We start from the raw sequence: 16,273 nt of genomic DNA, 5'->3' as shown, positions 1-16,273 counted from the left end.
GAGAATTTGAATTTGAAAAGACTGAGTGTCAATACACTTAAGGAACAAAAGTCAAAGAGGCTGAATCAAGGTATGCCACGGGTGTATTTGGAATCAGATGAGCCACAGCATGCTGAAATTATGAGGGTCCGCAAACTAAAGTTAGCAGAGAAAGATGGGTGGCAGGGAACAAACAAAACAGATGGGCTTAAAGAAGCAGAGGTGCAATTGGAGAACAAACATTTGGCCCATGAGACCCTTGAGAGAAAACCTGAAGAGCCAAGCCTTCAAACTACCTCTGTTTTCAGCAGTAATCCAGTCATATGTATCCCTAAAATATGCATCCTTTTTTTTTTTTTTTTTTTTTAGACGGAATTTCACTCTTGTTGCCCAGGCTGGAGTGCAATGGCGTGATCTCGGCTCACTGCAACCTCTGCCTCCCGGGTTCAAGCGATTCTCCTGCCTCAGCCTCCCCAGTAGCTGGGACTACAGGTGCATGCCACCATGCCTAGCTAATTTTTGTATTTTTAGTAGAGACAGGGTTTCACCATGTTGGCCAGGATGGTCTCGATTTCTTGACCTCGCGATCTGCCAGCCTTGGCCTCCCAAAGTGCGGGATTACAGGCGTGAGCCACTGCGCCCAGTCGTATCCTTTTTTTTTTTTTAGTTAATTGGACTGTCCCTGTTCCTTGCAATCAAACAAGCCAAAATAAAATATTCTTTCTATTAAATGTTTGCTAGTGTGGATATTAAGCTTTTACTTGCCATTTACCACAAAAAGTTTCCATTTCAGTTATGTCCTTGCTTTTTCTCATTATATTTTGACTTTTTAAAAGTAGAACCCGGCCAGGAGCAGCAACTCACACCTGTAATCCCAGCACTTTGGGAGGCTGGGCTGGCAGATCACCTGAGGTCAGGAGTTCAAGACCAGCCTGGCCAACATGGTGAAACCCCGTCTCAACTAAAAATACAAAAATTAGCTGGGCGTTGTGGCACACTCCTGTAATCCCAGCTACTCGAGAGGCTGAGGCACAAGAATTGCTTGAATCCTGGAGGCGGAGCTTGCAGTGAGCCCAGATGGCTCCATTGTACTCCAGCCTAGGCAACAGAGTGAGACTCCATCGCGGAAAAAAAAAAAAAAAAAAAAAAGTAGAACCATCCATCACATAATCAATAACCACTTTACCAGTCAAAAACTTAAATTCATGCAAATGATAGTAACAGAAAGCAGATCAGTGGTTGTGTGGGTCTGGGGGAGGGGACAGGTGGGAAGACTTGGGAGCAATGGGTCACAGTGGAGCCCGAGAGCACTCTGGGGTGATGGGTATGTTACTATCTTGATTGTGATGATGGTTTCACAAGTGTATACATGTATTAAAATTTGTCACTTGGTACAGTTTAAATATATGTAGTTTATTGTATTCTAATAATACATTAGTTAAAGCCATTTTTAAAAATGTCTGTTCTTCCCAACAAGGATACTTATACAATTCTATTCAACTTATTATGCTTTATGTTCTATGCTCACCTATAATTCACCTGCAATTGTGATATATGCTATAAGAAATTAATTATATGTTTATATTTTTTCAGTTTTAATAATCTGTTTTCCAACTGTATTTCACATAAATAATATCTTTCACCATTGGAAAATCATGTGTTGAGCACTGCAGTTTTAAATTTATTTCTATTAATATTTTTCATTCTTTGGCCAACTTTCCTATTTTTAAACATAGTACAATCTGATTTGGAGGTTTGAAATTTTGTTCCTTTGTAGTGTTTTAAAGTCATGCTAAGGCATGCACCCTAATGAGCATTTTATAATGGAAAGAGCATATAATAGAAAGAATTACTGTAAGAACTAGTATAGATATATTAAAGATTTTATGCATTGTTCTCCCCTGCCTTGGACAATAGTTTTTATTGTGCCTTTATATGAAAACAAGATCTGTCTATGGCTAATCTGGCCACTTCTACTACCTATGTACCACAAAAATTTATTTTTGGACCTAGTGGACCATACAGAAGTTTGGTAACAACATTCATCTGTTGAGTTTCAACACAGGATTACTTTCATCATTTACCCACTTGCTAAAACTCCCTTACTTTTTCTGCTACTTTTGTTCCAAAGTTCTTAAAGTTTATAGATTTAACTGAGGTTTTACTAAGCACACATGACATGGCTAGCACTCTGCAAGGTACTGAGAGTACAAACAGAGTAAGTTACTCTTGGGAAGCATGTCCCCTTACCCCCTTACTATCAGGGCTTGCTCTTTTTCCTCAAGCAAATAATGAACTGTGTAGCACATGGCAGGACACTGAAGAATAGACCCTGGTAAAGCCCCTCCAAACTTAACCTATGGCTCTGTGGCCCTTCAGGGATTACTGGGTAGCACTGCCAGCCCACAGCTTTAATGCTTTACTGAATCAACACTCTGCGAGGTAATGCAAAAAGAGGTGTTATGTGTTCAATGCTGACAAGTCATATGAATGGAAACTGTCCACGGATTCATCTACCATTCCTTCTCCAGAGGAAAGAAGAACTCAATCAAAGGCCATAATACATCTACAGGTGGCTGGTAAAGTAGAGGCACTGATTTCAGTGGAATTAGGCCTTGCTGGAAATTCTGCAAGAGACCATAGAGACTCTTTTTCCAGGAAGAATAACAACAAAAAAGTCAACATTTCAAGTAAATATTCCCACTCCAAACTATTAACACAGTCATTCTTATCAATAGTTAGTATGTTTCACAGATCAATATAGCACAGAGGCTGAAAGGTCAGGCTTTGAAGTTATACAGACATGCGTCACATTCCTGCCTTTTTCTCTTACCCAGAATATGACCCTGGGCAGGTCACTAACCTTGCTAAGCTTCAGCTCACTCATCTGTAAAATGGAGGTGACAGTCATTACCTTGCAGCTAATGTTCATGAGAGATAATGTGAATAAAACACTTCGCAGAGAGCTTGGCTCATAGGACGTGCTCAATAAAGAAGAAGAAGAATATAATGTTTATTATTATTGTTAAAAGTATACACTGAGAAACTTCTACTTAGCTAATGTAAAAGTAATATATGTTTACAAGTCAGTTTGGGAAGCAAGTCAAACATACAGGAAACAGTAGAGGAAAATCCCAAATTATGTAACATTGTTCACTGTACTAGGATGTTAAGCATGACATTCCCATTATTTTAGAATTGTGGGAGCTGTCCCAAAAGCTGGAAACGTTCATTGTCAGAACATCTATACAGGACATGTTACAAGATTGTGGAATTAATTTTGTGACCCCCTAGTTAATTATCCACCTCAGGAATTATAGGAGGTAAGAAGATCAATCTTTAGACCCAAGAGATTCTAGGGACACCAGCATCCAGAGTCGTTTGGGGAGAGCTGCCAGCGTGCCACACCCAGCCCACATACCGTGAGGAGTGGGTGGCGATTCTCACAGCATTTTGAAGCTGTCGCTGTGCCACCTTCAGCTTGCACGGTTGCTACAGGAAAGCACACTGCCAGCCTAATTATTGTTCCATTGAAGACACTCCCTTTTTTCTGGCAGCTTTTACCATTTCCCTTTTACCCTGCATTTTCTGCAGCTTCATTGTGATAGAACTTACTATAGATTTTATATATTTTATTTTTCCTGCTTGATATTCAGAGTACACTCTCCATTTGAATGAAAAATTTTGACTCTCTTTCAGTTTCAGAAAACTCTGTCATTATCTCTTTTAATTTTTTTTTTTTTTTTTTAGAGACGGGGGTTCACGCTGGGTTGCCCAGGCTGGTCTCAAACTCCTGGCCTCAAGCAATTCTCCCTCCTCAGCCTCCCAAAGTACTGGAATTACAGGTGTAAGCCACTGTGCCTGGCCCAACATACTTTTGATATTGTTTTTTCCATCATTCTCACTTTATCTTGTTCTGGCTTTCCTATACACAAATATATACCATGTCATCTCAATACATCCTCCATGATTCCTGACAGCACTTCTACATTTTTTTCTTTTTGTCTCTTTGTACTGTGTTTGGGTTAAGGCCTCAGTACTTCTAATCTACTACCTCAAAATGTCCCGAATGATAACTGTCATTTCCTACCATTACCACACTCTGCCCTCCAAACTATTTCTCCTCCTTAGTTCAGTGAGTGGCCTTACCATCTGTCAGAAATCCTGAGCTTCTCCCAGACTTACCCTCTGCTAATCCTCCATACTATTACTAGAGTGATTTTTAAATAATACGATTCTGAACATACTAATCCCATACTTAAGATGTATGCGTGGCATCCCACTGATCTTTGAAACATGGCTTAGAAGTCACTGAGGACACAGTCCCTGCTTCCCCTGTTGGCCTCATGTTTCTACATTTTCCCTTTATATTCTGCCTTCTAGCAACTCATTCATTCAAATATGTATCTTTATACACTGAAGGCCTATAATGTGCCAAATACTCTTGCGGGCCTTGGGATACTTTAGTAAACAAAGCAGGCCAAAAGATCCTCTTCATGGAACTTAGTAGGGGAGACAGATGGTAAACAAAATCAGTAAAATGTCTGCTGTGTTGGAGGTAATAAGTGCAATGGAAAAAATAAACCGAGAGAGGGGAACGCTGTGGGTGGAAGCTGGGTGATGGAGATGTAAAATGGAATGACCAGAGAAGGCTTTACTGAGATGGTAATATTGCTTGAAGATGCGAAAGAGTTGAGGGCGTAAGTAGTGAAGAATCTGAAGAAAGAGCATTGAAATCAGGAACATCAAATGCAAAGGTCTTGAGGTGGAAAGTTACCTGCCTTCTTCAAGAAACATTTTGGATGTCAATACGGCTGAGCAGACTGGGGAGGGCAGGAAGTAGGAGACGAGGGTGGGGAAGTTCCCAGAACCTGACTTATTGGGCCTTGCAGGCCATGGCAAAGCATTGGGCTTTTACTCTGAGTGAAGTAGGACACTTCACTAGGCGTAGTGATGTAAGTAGAGGTGGTAGGACACTTCACTTCACCATGGAGGGTGTCAGGCAGAACAATGATGTGCTCTAGTTTATAGTTAAAGGATTACTCTGTCTGCTATGTGGAGAACAGACTATAGGAAGAAAAGGAAGTAAGAAAACTACTTAGACCTCTTTAGGAGGCTATAACAAAAATCCAGTCTTGAGATGAAAATGACTTGCACTGGGATAGTGGCAGTAGAAGTGGCGAGACTTAATCAAATTCTGGATATATTTTGAAGGACTTCGCTAATAGGCTTGTGCTAATTATGGTTTTAGGCCATGGAGATACTTCTATGAATGAAGAAGACAGAAAACTCTACCAGAATTGACTGAAAAGTTGAGTGAGGGGCAGGAAAGAAAGAGGTGGCAAAGGTGAGTCAAAGGTTTTCGGCCTGAGCAACTTAAAGGATGGAGAAGACAAACAGGATGAGCAGGTTTTGGAGGTAAAATTAGATTATTTGTGGAGTGTGAAGGTTTAGATGCCAAATAGACATCCTCATGGAGCTGTCAAGTGAGAGGTTAGATATGTGAGTCTAGAGTAGAGGTGAGAGGTCTTGGCTAGAGATACACTCTTGGTGATGGGTGTATAAGTGGTATTTAAAGCTATGAGAGTGGATGAGGTCAGCTCAAAAGGACGGTTGACAGAAAAGAGAAGAGATCCAAACACTGAATCCTGGGCTACTCCATGTGATTAGCGAAATTAGGAGGAATTGGCAAAGGAGATTGAAGAGTAACCACAAATGAAGGCAGAAACCAGGACAGTGTGGCGTCCTGGAAGCCAGAGAAGGTATTTCAAAGGTGAGGGAGTGAGCACCTTTTCTGATACTGTTTGAGAACTGAGAATTGGCTATGAGGATGTACAGGTCGCTGGTGACCCTGATGAGCACACATTTGATGGAGTGGTCAGAAAAAAAAGATTTATTATGGCAGATTCAAGAGACAATTGGTCAGAAAAGGATCACTGAGGAAGAAAAAAGTAAAAACTAAAATAAAGAGAGAATTGGGTCTGTACACCCATGTTCATAGCAGCACTACTCACAATAGCTAAAATGTAGAAGCAACCCAAGTGTCCATCAACAAGTGAACAGATAAGGAAAATGTAGTGTATACATACCATGGAATATCATTCAGCGTTAAAAAGGAAAGACATGGCCGGGCGCAGTGGCTCACACCTGTAATCCCAGCACTGTGAGAGGTTGAGGCGGGTGGATCACGAGATCAGGAGATTGAGACCATCCTGGCTAACAAGGTGAAACTCAGTCTGTACTAAAAATACAAAAAATTAGCCGGGCGTGGTGGCAGGCACCTGGAGTACCAGCTACTTGGGAGGCTGAGGCAGGAAAACGGCGTAAACCCGGGAGGTGGAGCTTGCAGTGAGCCGAGATCACGCCACTGCACTCCAGCCTGGGCAACAGTTTGAGACTCCGTCTCAAAAAAAAAAAAAGGAAAGACATTCTGACACGTTACAACATCGGTGAACCTCAGGAACGTTATGCTAAGTGAAATAAGCCAGTCACAAAAAGACCAATACTCTATGATTCCATAACTTACATGAAACACTTAGAGTGGTCAGAATTCTAGACAGAAAGTAGAATGGTGGTTACTAGGGGGAAGGGAGGAATGGGGAGTTATTGTTTAATGGTCATAGAATTTCAGTTTTACAAGATGCAAAGAGTTATGGAGCTGGATAGTGGTGATGCACAACATTATAAATATATTTAATCCACTAAGCTTTTAGTCCCCAACCTTTTTGGCACCAGGGATCAGTTTCGTGGAAGATGATATTTCCAGGGACTGGGGCACGGGTGGCAGTCGGGGGGCAATGATTTCAGAATGATTCAACTCATTACATTTATAGTGCACCTTATTTCTATTATTATGACATTGTAATATATAATGAAATACATATACAACTCACCATAATGTAGAATCAGTGGGAGACCTGGGCTTGTTTTCCTGCAACTAGACGGTCCCATCTCGGGGGTGATGGGAGACAGTGACAGATCATCAGGCATTAGATTCTCAAAAGGAGAACACAACCTAGATCCCTCGCATGTGCAGTTCACAATAGGACTCATGCTCCTAAGAGAATCTAAAGCCACTGCTGATCTGACAGCAGGCGGAGCTCACGCAGTAATGTGAGCGATGGGGAGCAGTTGTAAATACAAAGCGTCACTCCCTCGGACCTGGGGGAGGGGGGAGGCAGGGGGTGTTGGGGACCCCTGCACTGAGCTATACATTAAACATGGTTAAGACGGGAAATTTCATGTTATGTACATTTTACTAAATTGGTGGCGGGTGGGGTGGGGGCATTGAGAACCAGTGAGTACAGGTGACTTATTTAAAGAGTTTTCTATAAGGGAGCAAGAAAATAGGACAACAGCTGAAGAGAGTTTTTGTTGTTGTTGTTTGTTTGTGATATGGTAGATTAGTTTTTTATTGCTGCTGTAACAAATTACCACAAATTTAGTGGCTTAAAACAACAACTTAGTCATCTTACAATCTTGTAGGTTGCAAGTCCAGTGTGGATCTCACCAGGCTAAAATTAAGCTGTCAGGGAGACTGTGTTCCTTTCCTGAGGCTCTAGGGGAGAATCAGTTTCCCAGCCTGTTTCAGCTTCTAGAGGCTTCCTGCATTCTCTGGCTCCTGACCCCTTCTTCCATCTTTAAGGCCAGCAACATTGTATCTCTTTGACCCTTCTTCCACAGTCACATCTTTCTCTAACAGTCTTCTTCTGCCTCCCTCTTCTTCCTCCCGCTTCTTTTAAGACCTCTTGTGGCAACACTGGGTATACCCAGATAATAGATAATCTCTGTATTTTAAGGTCAGCTCATTAGCAACCTCATACCATCTTCTCCCTTGGTTCTCCTTTGCTGTATAACCTAACACAATCACAGGTTCTGGGAATTAGGACAGGGGTATCTTTTGGGGGTCCTTAGTCTGCTTACTACATATGGGGTACATTACAGCATTCATGTTGATGAGGATACTCCAAAAGGCAGAGAGATCTTGATGATGCAGGAGAGGGCAGAATTGCTGGTATGGCATGAGCAAGAAAACAGAGGAGCTGGCTTTCTGTAGGAGGAAGGAGAGTTCCTCTCTAGTTAGCAGGAGAGGAGGGGGAGGACAATGCATGAAGACAGATGTTGGCCGGTGGGTAAATGTGGTGGGGGCTTGTGAAAGCCATTATCTTCTCAGTGACTTAGCAGCAAGGCTGTCAACTGAGAGTGGGGATAGAATAGAATGTGTTAGAGGTGTGAAGAGACAAAAGTTATAAAACTGACATCAAATAAACAAGAGCATGGGCCGGGGGATGGTGGCTCATGCCTGTAATCTCAACACTTTTGAGGCCAAGGCAGGCAGACAGCTTGAGCTCAGGAGTTCAAGACCAAGCCTGAGCAACGTGGAGAAATCCTGTCTCTACAAATAATACAAAAATTAGCCAGGTGTAGTGGTGCACACCTGTAGTCCCAGCTACTCAGGAAGCTGAGGTGGGAGGACCGATTGACCCTTAGGAGGCCAAGGCTGCAGTGAGCCATGATGGTACCACTGCACTCTGGCCTGGGTGACACAGCAACACCTTGTCTCAAAAAAAAAAAAAAAAAAAAAAGATAGAGAGGAGCATGAAAAGACTAGAGAAATGTTGTGGACATCGAGGGCCCACTTGAAGTCTGTGGTCATTAATTTAAAGTGCAACCACTTAGCTTGTTTCCCACACTCAAGTGGACAAAGAATTCATATATTAATTAGAGTAGTAAATTTCTCCCTAAGAAATTTACATGGATTATTGTGCCTTATCCTCACAACCACTGAATAAAGTGGGCACTATTATTATGCCCTTTTACAGATGAGGAAACTAAAAGACTGGCTAAAGTAAGCATCAACTATAATTTTTGTTTTAGGTATTAGTTTTATTTCGAGGATTCAAAAATAATATTTGTGTCATAAGATTAATTTAGTAAATGTAATTTGATCAGTACATTCATTCATTAACAAACTATTATAGTATCACTATGTTAGGCTATATACTTCAAAACAGCTTAGATATCGAATCTTTGTCTTTTAACAATTGAAACAGCATTTCTCCAGTTAACTATCAGAGCCAGTGATATGGTTTGGCTGTGTCCCCACCCACATCTCATCTTGAATTCCCACATGTTGTGGGAGGGATCTGGTGGGAGGTAATTGAATCATGGGGGCAGGTCTTTCCCGTGCTGTTCTCATGATAGTGAATAAGTCTGACAAGATCTGATGGTTTTAAAAAGGAGAGTTTCCCTGCACAAGTTTTTCTTCTCTTGTCTGCTGCCATGTAAGACATGCCTTTCATCTTCTGCCATAATTGTGAGGCCTCCTCAGCCACATGGAACTGTAAGTCCATTAAACCTCATGCTTTTTTAAATTGCCCAGTATCAGGTATGTCTTTATCAGTAGCATGAAAATAGATTAACACAGCAAATTGGTACCAGTAGAGTGGGGCGCTGCTGAAAAGATACCCAAAAATGTGGAAGTGACTTTGTAACTAGGTAACACACAGAGGCTGGAACAGTTTGGAGGGCTCAGAAGAAGAGAGGAAAATGTGGAAAAGTCTGGAACTTCCTAGAGACTAGTTGAATGGCTTTGCCCAAAATGCTGATACTGACAGGGACAATGAAATCCAGGTTGAGGTGGTCTCAGATGGAGATGAGGAACTTGTTGGGAACTGGAATAAAGGTGACTCTTGCTATGTTTTAGCAAAGAGACTGGTGACATTTTGCCCCTGCCATAGAGATTTGTGGAACTTTGAACTTGAGAGAGATGATTTAGGGTATCTGGCAGAAGAAATTTCTAAGGAGCAAAGAATTCAGGAGATGACTTGGGTGTTGTTAAAGACATTCAGTTTTGTAAGGGAAGCAGAGCATGAAAGTCCGGAAAATTTGCAGCCTGAAAATGCAATAGAAAAGTAAATTCCATTTTCTGAGGAGAAATTTAAGCCGGCTGCAGAAATGTGAATAAGTAACGAGGAGGTGAATGTTAATCCCAAGACAATGGGGAAAATGTTTCCAGGGCATCTCAGAGGTCTTCATGGCAGCCCCTCCCATCACAGGACTGGAGGCCAAGGAGGAAAAAGTGGTTTAATGGGCCAGGTCCAGGGTCCCTATGCTGCAGGCAGCCTAGGGACTTGGTGCCCTGCATCCCAGCTGCTCCAGCCATGGCTGAAAAGGGCCAAGGTACAGCTCAGGCTGTGGCCTCAAAGGGTGCAAGACCCAGGCCTTAGCAGCTTCCACATGGTGTTGAGCCTGCAGTGCACAGAAGTCAAAAATTGGGGTTTGGGAAACTCCATCTAGATTTCAGAGGTTGTATGGAAACACCTGGATGCCCAAGCAGAAATTTGCTGCAGGGGCGAGGCCCTCATGGAGAACCTCTGCTAGGGCAGTGCAGAAGGGAAATGTGGGGTGGGAGACCCAACACAGACTCCCTACTGGGGCCCCACTCAGTGGAGCTGTGAGAAGAGGTCTACTGTCCTCCAGACCCCAGAGTGGTGGATCCACCAACAGCTTGCACTGTGTGCCTGGAAAGCAACAGACACTCAGCGTCAGCCTGGGAAAGCAGCCAGGAGGGAGGCTGTACCCTGCAAAGCCACAGGAGCAGAGCTGCCCCAAACCATGGGAACCCACCTCTTACATCAGTGTGACCTGGATGTGAGACAAAGGAGATCATTTTGGAGCTTTAAGATTTGACTGCCCTGCTAGATTTTGGACTTGCTTGGAGCCTGTAGTCCCTTTGTTTTGGCCAATTTCTCCTATTTGGAATGGCTATATTTACCCAATGCCTGTACCCTCCTTGTATCTAGGAAGTAACTAACTTGCTTTTAATTTTATAGGTTCATAGGTGCAAGGGACTTGCCTTGACTCAGATGAGATTTTGGACTATGGACTTCTGAGTTAATGCTGAAATAACACGTTGGGGGGCTGTTGGGAAGGCATGATTGGTTTTGAAAAGTGAGGACATGAGATTTAGGAGGGGCCAGAGTAGAATGATACAGTTTGGCTCTGTGTCCCCAACCAAATCTCATCTTAAATTCCCACGTGTTGTGGGAGGGACCCAGTGGGAGGTAATTGAATCATGGGGGCAGTTCTTTCCCGTGCAATTCTCATGATAGTTAATAAGTCTCATGAGATCTGATGGCTTTAAAAAGGAGAGTTTCCCTGCATAAGCTCTTCTCATCTGCCACCATGTGAGACATGACTTTCATCTTCCGCAATGTTTGTTAAGCCTCCCCAGCCACATGGAACTGTAAGTCCATTAAACCTCTCTCTTTTGTAAATTACCCAGTCTCAGGTATGTCTTTTTTTCTTTTCTGAGATGGAGTCTTGCTCTGTAGCCCAGGCTTGAGGGCAGTGGCATGATCTCGGCTCACTGCAACCTCCGCCTCTCAGGTTCAAGTGATTCTCCAACCTCAGCCTCCCGAGTAGCTGGAATTACAGGCACGCACCACCACGCCCAGCTAATTTTTGTATTTTTAGTAGAGATGGGGTTTCACCATATTGGCCAGGCTAGTCTCGAACTCCTGACCTCAAGCGATCCAGTCACTTTGGCCTCCCAAAGTGCTGGGATTACAGGCGTGAGCCTCTGCGCCTGACCTCGGGTGTGTCTTTATCAGCAGAATGAAAACAGACTAATACAGCCAGATAATTTATTATCTATATAATCCTTATTCCTTTTTTTGTTTGCTTTATTCACATTCTCTGTTCTTACGTCTCATTTAGTATTTTAATTTTTCTAAGCATGTATCCATTTAACTTATTTTTTCAAATTTTCTAGTATGGAAGTAATAAGTATCCCCAAATACCCTTTATTCAATTTCACATAATTTTTTATCTCATTTATCATCTCTGACTTTAATGATAATTCTGACTAAAGTTTTTTAAAAAGCAATTCTTTATATATGTAGAATCTTCTATATCTTTGTAATATATTATTTGTAGTTTTGGTGCTCTAAAATTAATTATTATACAGATTTAGGTAAACACTTATTCGTTTAAAAGAAAGGAGCTCCTCCTACTGTTTTCCTGAATTAAAGGATTAATGCTAATTGTTACATCATACATATTTCATGTATGAAGAATTAGAATTCCATGTATGCAGGCAAAACCAGAATGTAAGCCATGTCTCTTAACATTCAATAGTTTCTTACATGCTATAAAAATTGCAAGTGATCCATATAAAATCATTGACTTAGGTTGTAAATACCAAGGATCCATTCTGCTATGCTTCCTTGCTGTTGTTTGGGTAACAAAATTTTCCTACTTTGGAACAAAGGAGAAAGCACAGTATAGTAAAATAAAATATGGGCTTCGGGCTGGGCCACTTACTAGCTATGTGCACTTGAACAATTGACCAGTTACCATGTATTTACCGGCACCTGTGGATATTAGGCATTGTATTAGGAGTTAGAGATATGTGGATAAATATCCACATATTTACTGTTTTCCTTTCTATTCTACCCCCGGACAATCAGAGACAGGATTTATAACCCAGGTTCTTTCATTGCCTTTTGGGAAACTTGTGCGGATCATTCAAGTATTTGAGCTTGTGTCCCAATCAATGAAATGGACGTAATAATATCTATCTCACAGGGTTGTCGTAAGAATTATATATTAGAAATGTTCATATAGAATACCTAGCACATAACAGGCACAGATAATAATAACTGTTCATTCCATTTTTTTCTCTCTTTAGATCTCACTTGGGGAAAAAAAACACCACCTTACTCAGAGGCAGGAGCAATGGATAGTGACCTTGTAGAAATTACAGTACTCCCAAAATAATTGATTACTATAAATATTGAGTTTCCAAATGATTAGTGCTGGGTTTTCTCAACCTAAGCACTACTGACTTTTTGGGCTGAATAATGTTCTGTTGTCAAGGGTCATCCTATGCATAGTAGGATATTTAGCAGCATCCCTGGCTTCTCCCCACTAGATGCAGTATCTGTCCCGTTTGTGAAAAGCAAAACTGTCTCTCCAGACATCGCCAAATGTTCCTTCAGGGCAAAACCCAACCACCACTCCTCCACTATTGAGAACCACTGCAATAGTGGATCATAAGCTCACATTTAGTGGGCCTTGAGAGGTATTTTAAAAATTAAATGACATAGAATTTGCTATGGACTGAATTGTGTGTCCCCTCCCTACCAAATTTGTATGTTGAAGGCCTAACCCCCAGTGTGACTATATCTGGAGATATAATTAAAATATAATCAAGGTTAAATGAAGTCATAACGGTTGGCCCTAATTCCATTAACACTGAAGGCTCATAAGAAGAGGAAGAGATCCCAGCCATTTGGGAGGCACAGGCGGGCAGATCACTTGAGGTCAGGAGTTTGAGACCAGCCTGGCCAACATGGCGAAACTCTGTCTCTACTAAAAGTACAAAAAAAGAGGCCAGGTGTGGCGTCTCATGCCTGTAATCCAAGCACTTTGGGAGGCTGAGGCGGGTAGATCACCTGAGGTCAGGAGTTGGCAACCTGCCTGGCCAACATGGTAAAACCCTGTCTCTACTAAAATACAAAAAAAAAAAAAAAAAAAAAAAATTAGCCAGGCGTGGTGGCACATGCCTGTAATCCCAGCTACTCCGGAGGCTGAGGCACAAGAATCGCTTGAACCTAGGAGGCAGACATTGCAGTGAGCTGAGATCATGCCACTGCACTCCAGCCTGGGCGACAGAGCGAGACCCCATCTCAAAAAAATAAGTAAATAAAAGTAAAAAAATAAAAATACAAAAAAAAATTTTTTTAAAGAAAAAAAAATAACAGGAAGAGAGCGAGATCTCTCTGCCACATGAGAACACAGGGAGAAGGTGACTGACTATCTGCAAGTCAGGATGAGGGCCTTCAATCGAATTGGCCAGCACTTTGATCTTGGACTTCCCAGCCTCCAGAAGTATGAGAAATAAATTTCTGTTGTTTAAGCCGCCCAGTGTGTAGTATTTTGTATGGCAGCTAAAGCAGACTAATAACAGAATTGAAAAGAATAGAATAGAAATCTTTGAAAAACATTATAGGTAGTCAAGTATTTCTTAGTGAAATAAATTTCTTACTATGAGTATTGGTCAAAAGATTGAGGGAGGATGGCTTGAGCCTGGGAGACGGAGGCTGCAGTGAGCTGTGATCGAGCACAGCACTCCAGCCTGGGCAATAGAGCAAGACCCTGTTTCACTCTATTTGGAGCAGAATTCAAGTCTCCAAACTTTTAGTAAAAACGTGAGAAGAAGATTATCACGTGGAGGCAAAGATCTCCCAGAGGGTCCAAAGGATAGAAATATCAGAAAGAGTCAGAGGCCTTTGATGGTGGGTCCAGTCATGAAAACTGAATATCAAAATACGAGGTGGACATTTGAAGAACATTTTATCGAGATGCTATTTTTCCACATTGGTTGACTAACCGTTTTTAAATCCATAGTTGTGGAATGAATAAATGAATGAATGAACACAGACTACAAAATTCCTGTTCATCTTCAATCAGCCAGGCCCTCCGATCACCTCCAGACAATCAGGCATGCTGCTCCCTCTGCCTGGCATCTCTCTCTCCTTTTCTTTCCCCACTGAATTAATTCTAGAATCAGCTCTTTAACATCTCCTGGGGGACACCTTCCACTAGTTCCCAGACAAGTTTATTCTTTGTTTGTGCTCCTTCAATAGGCCCTAACTAACTGTACTGTAATTATTATATCTGTTCCACCCTTGTTCCCTGATACTCCGCTAACTCCGCATTCTTTCTATTCCCCCCGCCCCCATCCCCAAGATAGCAACAACCATGTTCTGTTCCAGAAAGCATAAGCCACAGCCCCCACCACAGTGCTTGGCAATGCGGTTGCTGTTTAATACCTGCTGACTGAGTGGAAGGAAGACAAGACAATTACCTGACTCAAAGAGAAGCAAAAGAATGCTGCCTTCAAGCTGAGGGGAAGACTGAACTGTCCGTTTCCTTCTGCTCTAAAGTGTTCTCTGGAGAGGACGTTGGCGGAGCCGGTGCTCTCGTGGTGGCAGGCCACCACCCTGTGGAAGTGTCCGTGCATTGCAAGTGCTCGCAAGCTCCAGGAACAAACGCATCCGCGCAGCCGTCTGGGGATTGTCCCGTCGCTGCCAGCCCTCTCGCCGAGTCCCCGCCCTCGCCGATAAGAGCCCACTTAGGACCCCCATTACATGGATGGCTTCCCAGGACCTGCCCTTAAAGACTCTGATTTAGTAGGTTGGAAATGACGCAATTATTTTTATTTTTAATTAGTACCCCAAGTAATTCTTTACCATCAAGGAAGTTTGGGAAACAAATCACGTTTGTTTCAATCACCTGTGGAACTGGAGCAATTATTTTTTTCCCCAGTGACTTTACCAAGAAGTTAACTTTGGAATATGTTAGTGGTTAATACACGGAACGTTCCCGAGATCCCTCAAGAAAGAAGCTACTAATACTTAGAAGATACTATTCCGTAGCGTTTACAGTAACACTGTAAATTCCAGAAGGATTCTGTAAATTCCAGAAGGATTTCTGTAAATTCCAGAAGGATTCAAGTGACGGCCTGCTTTGAAGGCGAAGACCACAGGGCAACCCAAACTTCAGAAGGGTTCTGGCCACGGGAGCCACACTGGTCACTGTCCCCTAGTGCTGGGATGACGGCTGGAGTGTTAGAGGATCCCACTCACTCCTCTGGTAGATGAGGTCAGAGAGCTGAGGGGACCAGAACAAGTCTTCCTTATCGGATTCTGGGCGGAAAAAGATAAAGTCGGGGATGACTTTCTCTTTTTAATAAGATTCATTGTTACGAATTGTTCTAGGCAAGCAGAACTCAGGAGAAATAGGCCCAAGTTTTGATTCCTGTTTTCACCAAGCCGCAAGTCCTAATCGTAGCAAGAGGTGCGAGGAAGAGTCGCCTTCCTTCCTGCCTAGTGGGATCCAAGTCAGGCTGTCCTTGTTAGCCAGGGTCAAAGGGGCTCTGCCAGGGAAAAACGACGGCAAATGTTTTTCAAGAGGAAGTCGCCAGCCACTTGTGACCTATGAAATCCAGCTGGGCCAGAAAGATAGTGGACGCTTGGCTGAGGGCCCCAGGGACACACGTTTCCTCCTGTATGGAGGGGGCAGGACTCTTCATAAAATTACACTGCACACAGAGCTAGCATCAAGGTCCGCTCTCGGGATACGCGCACCGCTCGGTAGCCCTCAGGCGGAAACCCGGAACCAGCGCGGGGCGTCAAGCGCAGGCGCACTACCGCCCAGAGGCTGGATCCCGGCCTCGGGGCGGGGCGAGGGTCAGTCACGTGGGCCCGCAGCCCTCTCCTCGATT

At 42.8% G+C, this 16,273-nt stretch overlaps 1 protein-coding gene across 5 annotated transcripts in view; it reads right to left on the bottom strand.

Annotated features, from left to right (window-relative positions):
* Positions 1-16,244, bottom strand: part of MYOM1 (myomesin 1) — a 183,136-nt gene extending 166,892 nt beyond the window's left edge. For all 5 annotated transcript variants that reach the window (XM_063653453.1, XM_054460362.2, XM_054460363.2 and 2 more), the window contains exon 1: positions 14,855-16,244. The gene's annotated coding sequence lies outside the window, so the exon portion shown is untranslated. The remainder of the gene's footprint in view (positions 1-14,854) is intronic.
* Positions 16,245-16,273: the final 29 nt, after the last annotated feature.

Source organism: Pongo pygmaeus, chromosome 17 (assembly GCF_028885625.2).
Source record: "Pongo pygmaeus isolate AG05252 chromosome 17, NHGRI_mPonPyg2-v2.0_pri, whole genome shotgun sequence".
NCBI lineage: Eukaryota > Metazoa > Chordata > Mammalia > Primates > Hominidae > Pongo > Pongo pygmaeus.
Note: the sequence above shows the minus strand (reverse complement) of the source record. Positions and strands in the feature narration are given on the sequence as shown.